The following is a 22,113-nucleotide window of genomic DNA, read 5'->3' on the forward strand; positions in this document are numbered from 1 at the left end:
TTGTTTGTTTGTTTGTTTTTAGTTAAATTTATTGGCGTAACATTGGTTAATAACAGTATATAATTTTCAGGTGTACAGGATTTCAATTTTTCATCTGTGTGTTCTGTTTCGTGCTCCCCACCCTAAATTTAGTTTCCTCCTGTTACCGTATATTTGACCGCCTTTATCCACTTGGCCTTTCCCCTACCCTCTTTCCCCTCTAGAAGCCACTATTGTCTTGTCTGTACCAATGTATTTGTTTTGTTTTGCTAGCTTGTTTCCTTTCGGGTAGAGCCTTAGAATGAGCTCTCTCACCCGTGTCTTTACATATATTTAGCGTGGTATAGCTCTAACTGCATCAATTCCCTAAAATAGTGCCTGGGGTTCAAGATGAGTGGCTAGGACACATCTTCCTTTTTACAGCCATAAATGGTTATAGATTTTCCTCTGCAGTACTATCTGCACTTAAATGTGGACCATGAAATCTGCTGGCCTGCATTCTGTTCCACGTGCTCCCTGCTCACGAGCTTCTTGGTACCGGTGATGTGTAGATCTAACTATAGGGCTGTCATCAGCTGCCTAATGATCTACTTTAAATAGGGCGGTCAGCCATTTTGTTTTGTTCCAAAGAGTTCTTTGCAAATGACCCAGAGAGAAGAGGGAGAACCAAGGTGCCCCAGTCATCAACTCAGTGGTGGTAAACATGGTCATTCCGGCCCTTGGGCTGTGAGTCAGGGTGTAAGAAAGAAGTGAGAGGGATAGAATAGGAAGCCCCATTCATTTTCAAGTTAAAAATTCTTTAGCTGAAGGAGGAGTATAGAAAGAACTTCATTTTATCAGACATGATCTGTGATAATAATATGAAATCTAAGCAAGGAGAGCCTAAGGCTATATATTTTCGTTCCAGGGCAATCACTCAACACCACCACAAGCTGAACCTAGGACAGGAATAGCTAGCGCTTATGAAGTACGTAGCGTGGAGGGATGCTGACATATGATATACCTTGGATTTTAATCATTTTTCCCTGTCTGCTACAAGTTTTGGGATGATTTTCACTACTTCCAGTGTGGTAGTCATTGGAAACAGAAAAAAAAAATTGTTTTATGGGATTTTTAGCTCTCTGGCTGTTCTCTTTGGCATTGTGCTCTGTGATTTGATTACTTTTCAGTGTTGTATGGCTATGTGAGAGACTGGGAGCTGTCTGTTTTTATTGACACCATCACCATGGGCCCCAGACTCAGGAAGACATGAATAGAGACCTGTCGTTAAGGGCAGTCTCTTGGGCAAAGAGAGACAGTTTAGCGCCATGGTACAGAGGACTGGCGTAGGTTCAGATAGTCATAGGTTCAAGGTCAGGATCTATTACTTACATGCTGTGTGGTGCTAGGCAAGCTAATTAACCTCTCTGTGCCTCAATCTCTTTATCTACAAATAGAGTATATTAATACCAACCTTATAAGGTATTTGTAAGGGTTATAGTGAAATGCTGTGGTGGCACATAATAACTGTTCATTAAATATTCATTCCTTAAAATTGCCTAATTCCTCTGAGCTTTGGTTTCCTCATTCTTATGACAGTTGTATTGTCGTGAATGTTAAATTAAATAATCTAGGGTGAAATCTCAGCAGTGTCTGGTGTAGAATGTATAGTTGATATTATTATCAATAATAATAATTAAGCAACAGAAACTAGAAACTTTTGAAATGGACCCCAAAACCTCATTATTGCTTATTACTCATTATTTTTTATGTCAACATCTGTTCTTTCTTTCTTTTTTATTCAGTTCTGACTTGTCAGTGAAACAGTGACCCTTTCTACAAAAACTATTGTTATATGGCTCAGAGTACAGAAATCTCTTTTTTAAATTTGATTCCATGTCCCAATTGTCAACATGTGTTTACCAAACACATTATGTTCCTGACTTGGATGAGAAAGCAGTTTTCTGTGTTACCAGAGTTTATAATTAACTGAGGTTACCAGGTAAAACTCCACCCATTCACTAAATTACAGCTGGGTATGTAATATGCATAAGGCATCGTGCTAGTGAGGATTCTGATAGGTGTAAACATGAGCCAGATGTGGACTCTGCCTTCAAGGGGTCCAAAGGCAGCTGAGAGGAGTGGGAGAGAGAGCATGGATACAGACGACCTGGACAGCATCCCAGCTGTACCCCTTGCCACCATGAGACCTTAGGCAAATTACTTAACTCTTCTATACAGGCGCTCCTCATTTGTCCAATGGTGATAACAATAGCACCTACATCATAGTGTTGATATGAAGCTTAAAGGGTTATTGTACATAAAGTACAGTGCCTGTCAGGTAGAGGTCAGTAAATGGTAGCCTTTTCAAATTATGTCATATGGTGGGGGTAAGGCATGCCTATAAATAACCATCGTGCAAAAGTATGGTGATAGTGCTATGAAAGTTCAGGGAGAAGGGAGATTACTTGGGCTTCATTAAAGAATGTGGTATTTGAGATAAGTTTGGGAAGAGAGGTAATACATGAATATGGAAAAATAGGGCAAATCGGGGCAGCTTTAGAATGAGAGACAGCATGAGTAAATGCGTGGAGGTGGAGGAAGCTAAGGAACTCTGCAGGGAAGATGGGGAAATAGGTTGGGAAGTGAAGGTCCTCCGATGTTAGCTTAAGAAATTTGTATTTGTTATGTGGACAGTGGCGGGAGAGCCATTGTGGATTTTCAGCATGCGAATGATAAGGTCAGAGCTGGGCCTCTGGTAACAGACCAGAGGAAGAATACTCTGGTGCTGTAACCCCCTGGTCTTGGACTCTAGACCTCCAGTCTCTCCTTTCTCTGGCCCATTTGCTGTAGGATGAGGGGGGTGAAGACTCAGAGATAGGAGATGATGATTTCTGAGCCCGTGTTGCCGAGAGGTTGGCTGTGTCATTAACAAACCTCGGGACCATAAAAGCAGATTGAAAAGGAAGCCTTTTGGTGCATTTGGGGCATGTTGAGGTGTTGAGAAGTCTATGGATAAAGTTAGGAATAGGTGGAGGTCTGGAATCTTGGAGAGCCACCAGGATGGAGGTGAAGATGGCATAACAACTTCTGAGAATACAACTGGAAGCCTAAAGAATGGATGAGATTGCTAAAGAAAAAGGACCAAACCCTACCCTTGGGCAATCTTATATTTACAGATGGCAGGAGACAGAGAACATGACAAGGCTCCATCATAAATGCAGGAAAACTAGGAGACTACAATGTTGAATAAAGGAACAGAGGGGGTTCATGAGGGAGCGTTTTATGGAGGCTGGACAATAAGGTAATAGGAATGAAGGAGAGAGCAGCCTAGAGCTGGAGGAGAGAACTCAGCTGGGTGGGGGTGCGCTTTAAAATTCAGGCAGAGACCTTTTGACTTATGTGGTAGAAAGCCTTTGTGATCTTACAGATATTATTTCCTGGGGACTTAAGCAATTCTCATGCCTCACTGTTAAGGACGGAAGAAGACAGATCTCAAAGATCTGACCATTACTGATTATTGTGCCTTCCAACCTAGCACTTTCTTCTCTTTAGTTTGTCTTTCTTTTCATGTTGATGGGAAGTGTGGTTATTTGATATTGACTGAGTTGAATCTGCTGTGAGCCCTATAAAAAAGGGAAAATTTTACGGTCTTGTTCAAACGAGCTAAAAATGGATTATAAAAAAACACATAAATTTTTAGTGGAATAAAACCTCAGAGTTATGTTATTTTCTCTAGGAAATAATTGAGTTGCCAGTGCCTTCTAGGAACTGGAAGTGTTTTTTTTTTTTTTTTTTTAATGACTTCTGACATGAAGACAGTCACTTGGCGTCCCCAGATTGAAATTATTTTTTATGTATATTTTAAAAATTTTTCAATTACGGTTGACATACAATGTTTTTTATTAGTTTTGGGTGTACAAAATAGTGATTAGACATTTATATACCTTACGAAGTGATCCCCCCGATAAGTCTAATACCCATCTGACACCATCCATAGTTATTATAATATTATTGACTGTATTCCCAATGCTGTACTTTACATCCCCATGAAGGAACTGGTAGTCTTGATGGAGAGCGAGAATAGCGATAGAAAGAGAATGAGAAAGCAAGAAACAGAAGATTGGGTTCATAGAGTAAGATGGTCTCGTTTGGGAATTTAGAATTAGAATTGTTCTAGGGAATATTCGTGATAGTGTGTTACTATAGCAGAGTGGAAGTCATTAGGTCAAGGTGTTTGCTTTGAATAGCTTGTCCACATAAGCCTTGAAGTTGCTCAAGATGATGGCGAAAGTGAAGTAGAGAAAGGTCATGAGCTGGCCTTTCAGCCATCAGCTCCATTCTCACTCTATTTACAGATCTTATAAAACCTGGTGTACTCTGTAGTATCCTGGCAGAATGCTTTGTCATTGGCAGGTGGTCAATAAATGTGTGTTCAAGTCACACCAAAATTTTTATCAGATTTTTTGATTGTCATTAAATGTCAGATAAGGGGTGGGAGATATATCCAGGCTGTTCATAAGCTGCCAAAGAAGATGTGGAGATTGACTATCACCTAGCTCAAAATAAGAGTTTTTGCACCAGAGTAAAAGAGGAATAGTCTGAATTTGGCACTGGGATATGTGGGGAGAACGCGAGCTTGTGGGGAGGAGATACTAAACGTGGCAGCGTTTGCAACCTCCAATTAAAGGGGCTCCCTTGGAAATGGTATTCTCTGGAATTCCCAGGCTTGATTTAAAGCAAAGAGAGAAAGGAAAAGAGATAAGGAGGGAAGAAAAAGCACATCAGTACAGGGATAAGCAAACTAGGGCTGGTAACTGGAGGGGCTTGTGTTCTGTATTTTACTAGGGAGTGAGAAGTAATGAGACGGGTTGAATTAACTCATCTCATGATTCCATACGGAACTTCGGTGCAAAGATTTCAGTGTCAAGCAGTCGAAGGCTCCAGATGTCTGTCTGTTGAAGGTTTGTGGAGATCATAGCTGCTGTCTGGAGTGAAGGCAGGCACAAGCTGCCACTCCAGGTGGTGTCTGCAGCCCGGTCAGCACGGAGCATACAGTTCCAGACAGCAGGTGGAAAAAAGTGAAAGTGTCAGGAGAGGGTAAATCTGGCTCCGAGTCCCACACCCTTCTGTGTGTCACTCAGAGTGCTGGCCTAGGAAAGCGCTTGTGCTGGGCTGCTCTTCAGCACATGGTTATTGGGCAAGGGACAGTTCATTTATTGCATTAGTTGATTGGCAGCCTAGGTTATGAGGATGTGAATTATAGGACAAGTAAATTTCAGAAGACAGAGACTCCGAGACAGCTAGTGCAAGGTCAAGCCATGGGCACCTTTTGGTGGTAAGGACATGGGAAATGAGATCATGGAAAGACACTCCAAGACAAATATTGAAAACGTTTTCGACTTTCACCAGATCATGAAAAGTCTGGTTCATCATCATGCTCCCGTGATTTCCAAATACCTATTTTTTAACTGGTGAATTATATGTAGGTGGAAGACATTTAATATTTCTCAATAGGGGGTCCTCTTGACAGTTTGGACCAAAAAATTATGTTTGGAAGACTGCCTCTTGCCATGCAGTCCATTTAACTTGTGAGGCCCTGGTTTTGCCACGCTATGTAGTACCCCTCAGTCATTCTGATAACTGTGAGTACCCCCCAACCCTGCCTGTGCCCCCACAGGATCTGGTGGAGACTCCACCTGGGGAAAAACTTCATTCCATTCAGAGATTTCACTGAGCTCATGTTTTGAAAGAAGTGCTATTCTGGAGTTTTCGTCTGTCTCAATTCCAATGAAGACCATGAATTCTGACTTTAAGCAGAGCCTTTTGAATTTATTACTAACTCAATTGAATGGTGAACAGTGACATTGCAATGCTAGTAAAAGTGTGGAGCTTTTCTTCTTCCTCTCAGTCTTCTTTTTCTGTCTGTGATTTGTGGCTTCTCACATTTCCCTGTAGCCGCTGACCAATCTCAGGGCAGCGGCAGACATCTTTGGTGGAATCTGTTGCTACTGAATCTTTTAAACTTCCCACCAGGTGGAAGGGTTTTATTTTTCCATATGGCTGGGTACACTGCAGACACCATTTAAGAAGAACCCCATTTTTATTTAATCTACCTTTTCAATACTCTGGGACAAACACTAACACCAGGGGACATGGGCATCAGACGGGAGCAGGAGAGTGATTTCTAAGGAGGAATCTCCAACTGGCTCTTCTCTGGTTATTCCTTTAACTTAAATGCACCTGGAAATCTTTCTGGTGTTTGAAGCCCGAAGTGAATGATGGTAGATAGAAGGCATGTACTGATAGACTGGAGAAACAAGAAGGGAGGAGTTGGTAAGGAAAGTGTTCTCCTCCCAGCCTCAGGCAGGGTTGTGCAAGAGGTGAGCATATTAGTGTACATGGAGATCAGCCTCGCACCTGGACTCTCAACAAGAGGATTGTCATTCCAACAAAGTCTCTGAAATTTTAGGAGGCTGCTTTTGGGAATGATGCGTAGGACAGCTCCCCCCTCCTTGGAAATTCAGAATGACTCTGCTGCTTCACCTCTAACTCTTCCTTCCAGTCTGAATCCTCTAGGTGTCTTTCGATCTTCCTTTCCCATGTGTCTAAAACTCATCTCCTGTTACCCTCCGGGTTCCTTCTGTCGTCTCCAGTAAATGTGCTACCCACTACATATACCCCTTCCCGGACAAAACATGACTCTTGCCTCCTCCACTATCCAACACTAAATGGTCTTTCTTTCCATGCCTCCCACCTCCCTGTGATCTGTTGTATTCTCTGTTCCATCAATCACACCTTGCTGTTTTATTTCATATCTGGAGAGATTGCTTAGGTTTGCCTTCATGTTCATTCAGTGTTATTATTATCTGCTCACCTGGGATGTGTGCATTGTGTACATCTCTGAAGTGAGGCCCATGCCCTACATGTATGCAGTGTGTCCATGCCATATACTTGTTCCCAGGAGCCCCATATTCTGACTCTACCTCCAGGGAGGAGCTCTGTTACGTCATGTGAATATGCATACAGGCGTGTGCATAAAAATGTCTCCTTTATCTGTATAATATTCAAAAGCGTGTGCCTCTCCACGTACCTGGTAAAGATACAGCAAGGTGACTCGGGGACCTGGTTCTGCATGTGGAGGCAGGCCCTGGCTGCTCACATTTGTGTCCCTGTTTCCCTGGCAGGAAGATGAAGTGGTTCTCCAATGCATTGCGAACGTCCACAAGGAACAGAGGAAGTTCTGCCTGGCAGCCGAAGGGCTTGGGAATCGCCTGTGCTTCCTGGAACCCACGTCAGAGGCCAAGGTGAGATGGATTGCCTGCCCTGCCCTGTCCCCCTCGGCCTCCCAAACAGTCATTTAGGGGACGGGGCTGCTGGACGATGGTGAGGAAGGTGATGAGGAAGCAATCTGGAAGGACATATTTATTTTTATTATATGAGTTTCAGGCATACAACATTATAATTTGACATCTATATACACCACCAAGTGGCACCTCCAAAAGTTGAGTTACTCTCCATCACTGTCCAACTGACCCCTTTCAACCTTTTTGTCCAGCCCCCAGCCCCCTTCCCCTCTGCTTACCACTGACCTGTTCTCTGTATGTATGCGTTTGTTTCTGTTTTGTTTGTTCATTAAAAAAAACAAAACAAGGAGGACCTACTTATTTTTAAAAAAGGAAGCAGAACAGATTTAAAACATCACTGTCCCCAGCCCAGGGAGGCCAGAGCCGTGTGAAGAAGTGAAGGGGCTTGCCTGTCAGTGTTCACCAGGACACAGGGGCAGCATGGAGGTCACTGCCAGCCTTCATGCAGAAGGTTCTTTTTATACTCTCAGAACACCTTTTCTTGTTGTTCATTCCTAGAAGTCTGAGTGCATGTCCTTAATGCCCAGCTGTCATCTATTGCTCCGGGACTCATGTGCTTGGCCTTGTGTTTCACAGCGAGCACACCATTTTGAGTTCCGACTGTGCTGAGGTTGTTGGAACTATCTCCCTGCTGTGACCTGGGGACAGAGAGTAATATTTGCACGGTCTCTGCCTATGTGATGACGTGGAATGGCTTATCTCTTCAGCCAAACTTTTCTTCCTTCATTATCGGACTGTTTCTGCTTTTCATGATCTGTATGTGAAGTGGATCTGTGTGCTCAGCTTTCTCAAAGTTCTTAGCAGTCCTGGCGAGATGCTTGTATCAGTCAGGGTTCTCCAGAGAAACAGAACCAATAGGATCTCTCCCTCTTGATAGATAGAGATGGGAGGGCAGGCGGGCTGATGGATGGATGGATAGTCAGATGTGGATTTATTTTAAGGAATTAGTTCATGCAGTTACAGGGCTGGTATGTCTGAAATCTGTAGGTCAGATCAGCTGGAAGTTCATGCAGGAGTTAATGGTATCTTGAGGCAGATGTTTTCCCCCCAGGTTTTATTCTTAAGGCCTTCAACTGATTGGGTGAGGCCCACCATATTATCAAAGGTGCAATCATCTTTAAAGTCAACTGATTGTAGATGTTAATAGCATCTACAAAGTATCTTCACATCAAAAGCTAGATAGTTATTTGATTAAACAACTGAGTACTGTCATCGAGCCAAGATAACACATAACTAACCATTACACCCTCCAAGCTCAGTTTTTCTCACAGAACCTTTTTGTTACTCAATCAGAAAACCTTTTCCAATGGGACCAGCTGATTGGCATGTCATTTCGCTGCATGAACATCCCACCACAAACACACATGCAGAGTTTGACGCAATCCTAGGACACCATATGTGCACACACCATACGATGGCCGCATCTCCCAGCAGGCCCTGTCCTCTCGTCACTCTCCCTCTCATGTAAGTCACTGATCCATGAGTGCAAACATCTGTCAGTGGCACATAGGGCCAGTACCAGTAGGACAGAGTCACATTAAAATAAATGGCAGGGCAAAGAGACAAGGAAGGCTTTTATCTTTTTAAAGGTCTTAGACTTGATTTCCCTGAGGTCTTTTCTCATTTGCTTTTGTTCTTAGCTGGCTATTTTTCTTTTCATTCCCAGCAGTCTGGGTTAATAGGAAGATCATTAGATTAGGAGTCAAGAAGTTAATTCTCAACCATTAGCTGGTCATGTGGCCATGAGCAAGTCACTCAGCCTTGTCTTCAGTTTTCTCATCTGCAAGATGACATGCAGCGTGGTGCAGTAGAAAGAGTGTTGACCTGAATTAGAAACCAGTGGTACCATTTTCTAGTCATTCATTGAGTGGGACATGCGACAGTCGTTTAGGGCACAGGCTCTGGGGCCAGACTGTCAGAGTTTGAATCCTGTATCCACCACTCACCGGCTAAGCCAGGAGCTTGAGCAAGGTTCCTCACATTTCTGAGCTTAGTTCCCCCATCTGCTTAATGATAATTTACTAGTAACTACCTAGATTGTCATAGTGTTAAATGAGTTAATACATGTGCATAGCACTCGTAAGTTGCCTAGCACATTGTAAACGCTATATAACCATTGGCCATTAGGATTTAATCTTCCCTAAACTAGATCACCTACAACAAATCAAAAACAACTATATGTCATAACTTAAGAATGCTTTGTATCCCCCAGTTATAAAAATAATCATTCATGGTTATTAAAAAATTTCATATATGTGGTTTCGTTGGTGTACTTTTGCTTCCTGGAGTAAATGTCCAGGAGTAGAAGTAATGGTGTTAGGAATATGAAGGATATTTTTTTATTTACAGTGAAAAATTTTTACGTTTAGAACTAGCCAGCTGGACACAGTTTAGATGATCCCAATTTTGTTGGCAAGATCCAAAGCATCATAGTGAGAACACAGTCGAACAAATGCCTTCTTTTCATCATCAGGCCTGATCAGGGTGTTGACCTTGGCTATGTCAATGCCATAGAGCTTCTTCACAGCCTGTTTGATCTGGTGCTTGTTTTGGCCTTGACATCCACAGTGAACACAAGCATATGTTGTCTTCTGTTGTCTTCATGGCTGACTGGGTAGTCAGGGGGAACTCGCCGATGGCACAGTGGTGAAGCTTGTTTTTCCTGGGGATCTGGGCTGCCTTGGGAGCGCAGTGTCTTGGGCCTTCGGGAGGTGGGTGACATCCAGATCTTTTTCTTTTTTTGTGGCTGTGGACGCCTTTCAGGACTGCTTTCTTTGCCTTCAAAGCCTTTGTTTTGGCTTCAGCTTTGGGAGGGCAGGGGCTTCCTTCTTCACTCTTAGTGCCATCTGTGTAGGAGCATAAAGCACATTCCACTGCTTTCCCAAAAGGATACAGGTGGTATGCCCACTATCATTTCATAAGCATATGTCTCTTTTCTGCATAGTATGAGGAAAGTGTACCATAAGAGCTCTTCACAGAGAAACAGGGTCAAGTTCAAAGAAAGACTAGGGTAGGTATTCAAAATTTCCTGTTGCCATTTCTGGGAGCAGACTGCCAGAAGAACCCATTTTCTGTGGCTTCAGCATTTCCTGCAGTCAGCTATAGCTATGCACATATCCCTTCTGGCCTGTCCCCTTGCTTTTCACTAAATATTTCACCAAATTTTCTACTATCCAATTTCACAGCTACTTGTGCTGTTCTTAGATTCTTTGAAGCTAACATAAATCGTGCAAGAAAGTAAGAAGATGTATTCCCAAGCTTGGAACTGGACATGAGGCATAGGCATCAAATACGACTCTCAACCAAGCAGCTATAGAGCCAAACAGTGACTTTGGAGTTTCCTTGTCAAGTGTATTTCAAGCTAAATGAAACACAGAGATAGAATTGAGATGCACTCTAAGGAGAAGACAGATCTCAGAGAAAGAAGATATGAGATAAGGTACTCAAAATATATTTTTAGTGTACAAGCCCTGAGAAAAGGAAGTCATATTGAAGTGAGAGTAGAAGAATAAGAAGCAAAAGTATAAGACTATCAATACTTGCTGTAGACAGGGATACTCTTTAGAACTTTGGAGAGTTCATTTATGACTTTGATTCCTGCATGCCATGGCCTACCCTTCTTTGTAGGTCTCCTGAAACTGCAGATATTAGCTGATGGAAGCACCATTATTCAGCATCCCTTTCAACCAAGCACAGCTCCAGGAATTGAAAGGCATCTTGTTTTGTCTGAAAGACTCATACTTATAACCAGGGACCAAAAAACACGGAGAAGAAACATTGTGTCTTTATGTATAATAGCAGCAAATGTTTATTTATTGTCATTTTTAAGTGTGTTCCCAGGAACCAGAATTTTCAACTTTTCTAATTTTCTTCTAGTTTTTACTATATATGTGTGTGTGTGTGTGTGTGTGTGTGTGTGTGTGTGTATGTATGTATATACATATTTATATACAACACATATATTATACACATACATATCATACATATCTATTATACATATCTATTATACACATATATATTATACATATATATATTATACACATGTATATACATGTACACGTCTGACAATTAAGTTTGTGAATTTGTTGCAACGATGTTGCTAATATTTTTTGACATCAGTGGGATTATTCATTATGAATTTGTACCAACTGGACAAACAGTTAACCAAGTTTACTATTTGCAAGTGCTGAAAAGGCTGCGTGAAAAAGTTAGACGACCTGAAGTTTTCACCAACAATTCATGGCTCTTGCATCACGACAATGCACCAGCTCTCACAGCACTGTCTGTGAGGGAGATTTTGGCCAGTAAACAAATAACTATTGGAACCTACTCACCTCCCTACTCACCTGATCTGGCCCCCAATGACTTCTTTCTTTACCCTAAGATACAGGAAATATTGTAAGGCAGACATTAGGATGGCATTCAGGACATCAAGGGTAATACAAGAGTTCTAATGGCCATTCCAGAAAAAGAGTTCCTAAATTGCTTTGAAGGGTGGACTAGGCGCTGGCATCAAAGCATAGCTTCCCAAGGGGAGTACTTTAAAGGTGACTGTAGTGATATTCAGCAATGAGGTATGTAGCACTTTTTCTAGGGTGAGTTCGCGAACTTAATTGTCCTACCTCACATCTGTGTGTATCATCTGTTTTGTATCTGCAGTGCCCATCAGGCATTTTGGGTTCTCCTTAACATCCAGACTCATGACTCTCATAGACCACTTGGCACCAATCTGCTCAGTAGGACAGGAACCATGGCTTGTCTGCTGCTAAGTGTCAGGTAGTCCTAGTCCTGCAGGAATCCTTATAGTGGTCCGGGGGTTGGCTTCTGAATCCCCCACCCCAGATGACAGGTCAGATGCAAAGAGACGAGGTCTACGTCAGGCAGGTGTAATGGTCCCCGTGGCTTAAAAGCCTCGTGTCCCACAGGAGCCAATTGTCTCTTTTAACAACTCTACAGTCATAGCTTTGGGGCTCCCCACAAAGGACCACCGCAGCTACAAGAGTCTCCACACTTGGGAATTGCAAAGATATGCTTCCTATCAGGTGTCGTTAGTCTTCCCAGTCCAGTTGCAGGATATTCATCAGGGGTTCATTTTTGCCATAAGCAGTGTTCTCGAACAGCATAATTAACATATCGATTTTTATCAGGCTGTCCCCAAAACAAAACTGAGCAGCTAACTGAAGGTCAAATTCTCATGCAGAAGGAGAAAAGAATTTCGTAAGCCTGTATCCCACAGTAATCTTCACTGATAACAGCTCTTTAACTATTGTAGCCTTGTCAGATGTTTGTGGAAGCCCAGTGCCTTTCCAAATCCTGACTTCTATCTCTTTAATTATAGGTCAACATCAAAAAGTAGGAAGAATGTAGGAACATTTTGTTTAAAATCAGTTCAACAGACCAAGATTTCTTTGTTTCACTGATTTTAATGATGATGAAACTGAACTTGGAGAAGTGAAACAGCTTACCCTAGTATCCTTCGAAAGTCAAGGGCCTGTGTAAAATCTGGCTCCAGGTGTCATGGAATGAAGTCCTGCCCCTCTCTTGGGGAACACTTTGTCTTACTGGTTATTGTTTATTCGAAGTGAAAATTACAGTTTCAAATCCAATTTTCAAACTGAAAATTTCCAGGGGAAATTTCATTCGTGTTGCTTTCACCTCGTCTTCTGAAAATGAAAAATAGTCTGCTGTGGTTTCTGAACAATTGTATAGGCTCTTGAGACCCAGTATTAAACATCTGTGATTGTTCAAACATCATTATGTAGATGACATAAATTAAGATAGTATTTTAGGCTAAAAATAATCTATTTTCTATTATTATTATCTTTTGCACGGAAATAGATTTATTTACTATTTACTCCTAAAAAACGAAGCCTGTACAAATTTGCAGAGACAGAGGCTCAGCCTGAGGTTGTATACTCTTCTTTGAGCTTCTGATGGATGTTTTAGTGTGTATTATTTTCTATAGACTTGAGATCTTAGTAAAAGCCAAACTAGTATAAAACTTATTTCAAAAAACTCCCTGGTCATGTAATATAAAGAGACTTATAAGTTGAAATTTTGAACTTTTTTTTTCACATTTATCGGACATATGTGCAGTATGCGGTATGTACAACAGTGGGTTCTTATTAAGTTGGTGCAAAAGTAATTATGGTTTGAAAGGTTAAAAATTGCGAAAACTACAGTTACTTTTGTACCAACCTAATACATCCTCTTGCGTAATTTTTACAACCCTGTAAAGCAAACACTGTGCTCATTTACAGAGAAGGGGACAAGAATTTAGTTAAGTAACTTTTTGAAGATTATTCATTCCAAACTTGAATTCCTGTCTAATGTCTATAATACTCAGCAATAAAACTATCATGGATCCAACTTACTTAAGGATAAAGAAGACATATTTCTCCATGAGGTTAGATTTTAAGAATACTTGGGCTTATCTCCATACCTCCTTTCACAACCTTCACTCATCTGTCCTCTGAATGTCTGACATTCCAAAGTTAAAAATATGTATGTTGCTTAAACAATTAAAATGCAAATGCTCTGAGAGAAAACAGAAATCAGTGTTAAAATGTTATAGCTAATTTTCTATGGTATAAATGAAATTATCATATATTTTCTAGAGAGTAGTTTATAAAAGGGCATAATGCAGATTACTAAATGCCTCTATTGGAATATAAGGCATGGAAATACTGTAAACAGGGGTCAAAATGTCTGCACTGAAGTACCCATCCCACAGGATCATTATGAAGATTCAATTACATGAATTCATAATTGTACAGTAGACCCTTGAGCAACATGAAGGTTAAGAGCGCTGGCCCCTCCCCCCACAGAGTCAAAAATCCACGTATAACTTTTGACTCCCTCAAAAACTTACTGTCGACTGGGAACCTTACCGATAACATAAACAGTCAACTGGTAAATATTTTGTATGTATATGTATTATATACTATATTCTTGCAATAAAGTAAGCTAGAGAAAAGAAAACGCTAAGAAAATCATAACGTTGATCTGCGAGTTTTTTCAAATTGTTGCAAATCTCCAAAAAAAACTTCCAATATATTTATTGAGAAAAATATGCATGTACCCAGTTCAAACCTGTGTTATTCAAGGGCCAACTGTAAAGTATTTATGACAGTGCCTGACACACCCAAAGTACTATTCATATTTAAGCAATAGCCTTTATTGTCACCAGCAGAGGGCCAGACAGATGTTAGGGCCTAGGGAACTCAGGAACTGTTGCTTGACTTCAGTTATGTTTTCCATGTACTGAATTAATGAATTAAATAGTTTAAAAGCCTGATTTGAAGATGAGGAGGACATTTGTGACCTTTAACAGTGAAATAAAAAGGAGAATCAGAGAGAGTAAGTTCGATGAAAAGGGTTAAGCAGTGAGTGAATGGATTTCAAAAAATAAAGTGAATCAATGAGATGTGGATTTTTGTTATTGATTTCTAATCTAACTTTAATATGGTGAGAGAACACACTCTGAATGATTTCAGTCCTTTGCAATTTATTGAGACTTATTTTACGGTACAGCATATGGTCTATCTGGGTGAATGTTCCATGTGTACTTAAAAAAAGAATCCAAAACTATTCTGTAGTTGTTGAATGTAGTTTTTATGACTGTTGAGATGGTTGATAGTGCTGTTGAAATCTTATATATCCTTACAGAGTTATACCTACTAGTTCTGTCAGTTACTGAGAGAGAGGTGTTAAGTATGATTGAGAATTTACCTATAAATCTCTTTAGCTCTATCAGTTTTATTCCATGCATTTAAAACTCTGTTTTGAGTTTATATAATCTGAGTTTATATATTTGAGCTGATATAATTTTTGAGCTACTAAGATTTTTTTGTGTGTTTTCTTGATGAATTGATTCTTTCGTCATCATCAAATGTCCCTGTTTATCATTGGTCTTATAGTATACGTTGACGGATGTTAACATAGCCACAGCTTTCTAAAGTTACTATTTGTGTGGTATATCTTCTTTCATCTTTTTGTTTTCAATTTGTTTATGTCTTATATTTAAGATGTTGTTTATCTTTATATTTAAAGTATGTCCCTTGTAAACAGCATGTAGTTAGGTGTTGCCTTTTTGCCCTCATTAAGCTCTGATGTTTTATTGGAGTATTCAGTCCATTTGCATTTATTGTAATAATTGATGCTGTTGGGTTTTAGCCCACCTTCTTGTTATTTTTTGTTTGTCCCTCTGGTTTTTGTTCCTCTTTTTTTCCTTTTCTGCCTTCTTTAAGTCAAATATTTTTTAAGTATTCCATTTTATCTCCTCTATTGGTTTTACAGTTCTACCTCTTTATATTTAGTGATTTTAGTAATTTTTTTAGTAATTTCTTTAGATATTACAATATAAATTCTTAATACAATCTTCCTTGAAGTAATATTATACTACTTTCCTTATATCCTTTGTGCTATTATGGCATATATTTTATTTTGATGTTATCTAATGCAAAATACTTTATTATTTTTGTTTCAAAGAGTCAATTGTCTCTTAAAAATTGAAAAAAGGAAAAATAGTTTTTTATACTATCCACATAGTTAACATTTTCAGTGCTCTTCATTCTTTCCTGTGTATCTAGATTTCCATCTGGCAGCATTTTCCTTCAGTCTGAATCATATCCTTTAGTATTTCTTGTAGTGCAGGTCTACTTGAGACTAATTTCTCCCAGATTTTGTTTCACTGAGAATGTCCTTATTTTTTCTTTATTTTTGAAGGATATTTTGTCTATATAAAATCCTGGTTTGACTTTTTTTTTCTTTCAGCACTTTAAAGGTGGTGTTTTGTTGTCGTTCAGTTTGTGGGGTTTTTTTGTTTGTTTTATTTGTAGGGGGGGGTGGTTAGTGAGAATTAGCTGTTGTTTCTCTGCACATAAGTCTTTTTCTCTGGAAGGTATTAAGAATTTTTGCTTTATCTTTTATTCTCAGAAGTTTAAATGATATTTTTCAGGGTAATTTTCCTTGAATTTACCTAGCTTGAATATTGCTGAATTTTATGGATCTCTTGGTTTTTAGTACTTCTTTTTTTATCAAGTTTAGAAATTTTGGGGCCACATTTCTTAAAGTATTTTATCTGCCACATTTATTCTCTCCTTCTACAACCTCAATTGCTGATATATTAAAATATTTTATGTTGTTTCATAGGTCATTAAAACTTGTCATTTTTTCTTCAAGTATTTTTCTCTTTTTTCTTTAGTTTGAATAATTCCTATTGACTTATTTTTATATTTACTGATTTTTCTTTAATGTAAATGTACTATTAACTCCCTTCAATGACTCAGATATTATGTTTTTACCTTACAAAATTTCTACTAGTTTATTCCTAAGCTTTTACATATTCTCAAATTCTTATTCTCTTCTCCCATTTTTTCCTTTTTTTCAGAAAAATTCATTAACACCTTTATAATACTTTTAACTTTTTTACTATGAATACAAATACTTAAATTGTCTGTGAGTCTGAGATAATGACTAGTTTTTCTCTTGCTTATAAGTCACATTTTTCTATTTATTTGAATATCTAGTAATTGTATACTGAACCTTGTAGGTGATACCTTATAGTTATTCTGGTTTGTTTTATCTTCTCCTGAAGAATATTGTATTTTGTTCTAGCAGCTTGGTCTATTCGATAATAGTTTTGCCTTTAGTTCTAAGGTATAGTCATTGGTCTGGAGATATAGCCTTCTTGGATTTTAATGAAAATCCTGAAGTGCTTCCTAACCCCCTCTAGATAGCAAGATTTGAACACCAAATTCTGACATTCCAGAACTGTTAGCTGCTGAAATTTTTGCTCATTTTTAGCATTCCAGTTATTGGTTTCTATTGGGTATCTGGAATGTTGCCCTGTACAACTGGTGAGTTGGCTAAAAATTCAAGGGGAATTTGTATGCTGATTTGAGGTTTTCATGACCTGTAGTGGTTCCCTTCTTTTCAGCCTTCTCCCCTATAATTTCTAGACATACTGACAGCCCTAAACTCAGGCCTCTGACTCCACAGAAGTTTTGTTTTTGTTTATTTTTTTTCTTGAGATCTATCCACCATGCACCCCATGAATAGAGGAATGCTCTCGGGAAATTTAACTAAATTTGGATATCACCTAGTTGGCTTCTCATCTTTCAAGAGTCATAGTTCCTCAGTTTTCAGTTGGTCCTCACTGCCTTCATACAGTTATTTCATAAAATATTTGTCTGGAGTTGGTAATTATTATTATGAGAAGGGTTATTCTGTTGTAAGCATCTCCATCATTCCCTGAACCAGAACCTCATCAGTGAATGTTCACTACTCTTTGAAGGAGTTAAGTGATAAAAGGAAGAAGAGAAAATTTTGAAGCAGAATCTCAGTTATCAAGGGCTTTTGATGATGAGAGATACAAGCATATTTCTAGGAAGAGAGGTAGGAGGGTCTCGAGGAGATATTGAGGTTGTGAAAGAGAAGTCATAGATGGCACTATTAATGAAGGGATTAAATTGAGTGCAGCTTTGGCACATGCAACAGAAAAAGAAAAGTTGAGCGTACAGATTTGAAATGGCAAGGATGGAGATGAACACAAACTGGGGCTTATTGTCTGGAGAAAACATGAACTTGTAGAAGCTGCATAGGTTCCTTATACGTAAAAGAAGATGAATGGACTGGAATTAAATTTAATTTAGCACAGTTAATGGAATGCATCAGATGGTGAAGGGATTAAGGTGGGAGAAGTCAAGTGCGACTCTAGAGTTATGAGCTTTAGCTGCTGTAGAACGCATATTATTTAGTAAAATAAGGTATATTGAAGAAGGAATAAGTTACAACAGAGTGGGGTGGTGATGCTTGTGAACTGAATTATGGACATAGTGAATTCAAAAGGCCTAGAAGACATCTAAGAGAAAATTTTGATAGACATTTGGATATATGGATCAGGAGTTTGGAAAAAGAGGTTGGGGTGGAGGAGCTGTTGGCTTAAGGATATTAATCATGCTATACGAATGAGCGGGGGAAATATGGATTAAGAAGAGAGGAGGGCCTAGAAGACGTCAATATTTAAAAATTAGTGGAGGAAGAGAATCCTGAGAGATCAGAGGGGAAATAGAAACGTGTGTGATGTCATAGAAGCCACAGAGAGAAAGGGAAGAGTGTCAAGAAGGAGCATAGTCAGTAGGGTAGATGTCACTTGGAGGTCAGGTAAAAGGATGGAATGTGTCTATTAAATGTAGTGAGATTGAGGCCAATGGCAACCTTGGTGAGAGCTCCTTCAATGGGATGATGACGACAGAAGCCAATTTAATGGACATGGAGAGTAAGAGGAAAGTAAGAAGATAAAGACAACCAGGGCTGACATCTCTGGAAGTGAGAGGGATAGCTGCAGAGGGTCTGAGGATGGAAGCATGTTTGTGGCAGGAAAGACTTAAGCATGTTTAAATGTTGATGGGAAGGTACGAGTGGAGAAAGAGATACAGATGAGGGAAGCAATGGTTTAGAGTGAAAATTGCTAATATAGAGGAAAGGATTGGTATAAAGAACAGAGATGAGGAAGATAAGTAAAGGAGGAACTCATATTCCATTGAATAGGAAGAAAGAAGGCAAGGATGGGAGTAGACCTGTAGGTTTTGGGCAGAAAACTTTGGAGAGCGAGCTGCCTTGAGAAGGGTATAGAATTGTTGAGCTGTATAAGGGCCCAGCATTGAGAATCAGTTGTGGTTGGTAACCATGAATTTTTAGTGCTACCAATTTTCTGAATGTCCTGTTTTCTGCAGCAGCCCTCGCAGTCTCAGCACAGGCATGAAGAAAGTGGATAGTTAAATACAGTCAGGGTCAAAATGTTGCCAGGTGAGTGTGATAAACAACAAAAGGATAAGATTGTTTAGGAGATTGGACCATGAAATCTTCGAACATAAACTGAATGGGGAGAGAACTAAAGTTAGGAGGGGACTGGTAGTGAAAAGATATAAGCATGTAAAAATAGTGATGAGAGTAGTTGAATGAGCAAACAAGCTAAAAGATGAGTGGATGGGTAGACAGTGGAGTGTATCAGAGCTTTCAGAGTGGAGCATTTTGGCTGAAAATAGTCCTCAGTGTATGACCATGAAAGAGTGGCTGAACTGGAGAGTAGAATATCACTGATAAAGAGGAAGTAAAATAACTGAGAGGCCATAGTATGATAGGTTATTCATTCATACAGCACATTACTTTCCTACAGTATCTGTAATGAATTCCCACAAACTAGGTGGCTTCACACAACAGAAGCATATTCTATTACAGTTCTGCATGGTAGAACATGCAATCAAGGTATTGGCAGAGCCATGTTCCTTCTAGAACCTGTATGGGAGGATCTCTCCTTGTCCATTCATTTCAGTTTTTGGTGGCCCCAGGTGTTCCTTGCGTTGTGGCAGCATAACCCCAATCTCTGTGCCATCTCCACATGGCCCTTTTTCTCTGTCTTCACGTGGTAGTTTCCTCTCCTAATAAGGACATTGGTTAAATTAGGCTCTACCCTAATGACCTCATCTTGACTTGATTACGTCTGTAAAGACCCTATTTCTAAATAAGGTCATATTCAGTTACCAGGGTTAAGACTTCAGCATATATTTGGGGCAGGTGGGTGGCATACAGTGCAACAAATAACAATGTGAATATTCAAATCACCAAGAGCAGAAATGAAAAGGAGCCAGAGATTTCAATGAAGGTGGGAAGGTCATGGAAATACACAGCACGAAGAGAGGGAGTGGAAGGTAATGTTACCAGGTGTAGGAAACGTAAAGAAAGGAGCTCACTTGTGGAAGAGAGATGATCTGGAAATCGTTCTGGGTGGGAGAAGGAGGCCAAGTTACCTAAGGTGTGAGAAAATGAGCATCCTGTGGTTGGGAGATTCCCTGAGAGAAGCAGGGTTCTTTGGGAAGAGCCAGGTTTCATCTGTTCAAGCAGTTTTCAGGGAGAAGGCAGGGGGTGGATGATGGAGAGTGTTGATGGTGGAGTAGGTGTTGCGGCAGATTTGGACGGGGGAGGTGGGTCAGGAGACTGGAGGGTGAGTGCATAACGGAAATGAGATTACATAAGAGGAAAAATAAAACAGCAGAGAATTTCCACGCTGTTGTCAAAAGAAAGCAAAGGTACCAGCATTCCTGGATTTAGTCCTGCAGTTTTCCCGAGGATGGTGGCCATGCAGTGGCATGCAGAAAGTGAAGGCTGGGCAGTCATTCTGTTGGACCATTCTTTTCCTCTTAGCTGCCAGAGTACCTGTTTGCAAGTTCAGGCCTTGCTGTCCAACATGTAGGGGTGACCCGAGGTGGCTGAAAGTGTTCTGTACAGTCCCTCGTGTGGTGAGTTGGCCCTCTGGTGGTGTCCTGGGGACCAGGGTAGCCTCTGTGCATGGAGCAGCAATGGGTTATTGTTCAAACGGGGCCAGCGATTATTACTGTTTTGTGGAAACATGACAAAAAGGCTCATTTTATGTTGGTCTGTATGTGAATTGATCAAGCTGAAGGGTTGGAACACAAATCCCCTGCTGCTCAGATTCTGAAAAACATGGCTGCACATTCCATTTCTTCCCAATTAGCAGTTAAACTGTTTTCTTTCCACAAGTTGTATTCCCATTTCTATATCCACATTGAGCCTCATGCTCTGTTATTTCTAGCAGTCGAGATGGGAAGGGAAACAAATATCCAAAGAAATAGCATAGAAGTCAAGTGCAACACAAGTCAAGTTTATTAATGCATTTGTCATTTGCTGGATCCGAGGACCTAGTTAAAGAGAAAATGTAAAGTCCAGCCTTTTAACCCCGTGATCTCTCCTCATTTATATTGCCCTCCTTCGTACTTGAGTTATTTAATACTGTCATGACAACTTATCTGCTTGAGGCAGTATCAGTCCCCTCTTTTTATTTAAAGACAGTCTGTACCTTCATGGTGGGAATCTTCACAAAGAATTTATTCAGTGAGTGAAGAGGCACCATCGCTCCCCTGTTCCCTTGTCACTTACTTGCTCACAGCAGGCAAATGGCCCCAGGTGAATCATGAGTAGGTAGTATTCACACCCCCCTCCTCTGCAGGCTTAGTGCTTTGCTCTTCAGACCTAATAGCAGCTATTTTCGTCTCTGTTAGCAGTATTTTTTTCTTCCTCCACCAACTCCTGAACTTGCTAATTAGATCACAAAGATTTGCCCTTTTTCCCTGTGATTAGGAGAGCATCTCTTTTCCAGTTGTTGCTTTTCCATGGAAGAAAAATGCTGCATTGCCTTTGTTTTCGAACTTGAGTCTTAAGGACCAAAACCATGTCACCTCTCATTTTTATTCCTCCTGAGTATCTTAAAACCTACAGATGAAACTTAAGGCACAGTTATGACCTTTTATGTGATCTTTTGAAGTTATGTAAATAGGCATAATTCAGAGATCAAACGACTGTTTACAAAGAACACACTGGATAGTGATTCAAGAGATCTGATTTTGCTCTCCCTCTAACTTGCAATAAATTGTTATGCTAAATTGCCTCTCAGGTCTGATTTGCCTATCCATACATAACAACAGTTTTGTAATAGAAATGCTTATAATTTTTTTTAGAAGTTAAGATTTTCAGACATTTAAGTTGACAACTTTATTTCTCCTTTTCAGTAGTTCATTCAGTTGTTTTATTCTTTTAAAAAAGTGACCTGAACAAACTATATGAATGGAAACATTTTATGAATCATTTGTAAACAATTCTTGTCCTTAATTTCCCGATGTGCAGCAAATAGGTGATTTTAAATATTTCAAAACACAGTGGAGGACTAATTTTTTTTTTCTCCATCCAAATGATTTCAGAGAATGATTAC

The 22,113-nt window shown here is 39.9% G+C and overlaps 1 protein-coding gene across 1 annotated transcript in view; it reads left to right on the forward strand.

The window, feature by feature from the left end:
* Positions 1-7,151: 7,151 nt before the first annotated feature.
* The window catches only part of LOC308497862 (ryanodine receptor 3), a gene marked incomplete at its 3' end in the record, with an annotated part of 275,261 nt that continues 260,299 nt past the window's right edge, over positions 7,152-22,113 (forward strand). Inside the window, exon 1 of the mRNA XM_081048956.1 lies at positions 7,152-7,265. The remainder of the gene's footprint in view (positions 7,266-22,113) is intronic.

Source organism: Rhinolophus hipposideros (genome assembly GCF_964194185.1).
Source record: "Rhinolophus hipposideros genome assembly, chromosome: 5".
NCBI lineage: Eukaryota > Metazoa > Chordata > Mammalia > Chiroptera > Rhinolophidae > Rhinolophus > Rhinolophus hipposideros.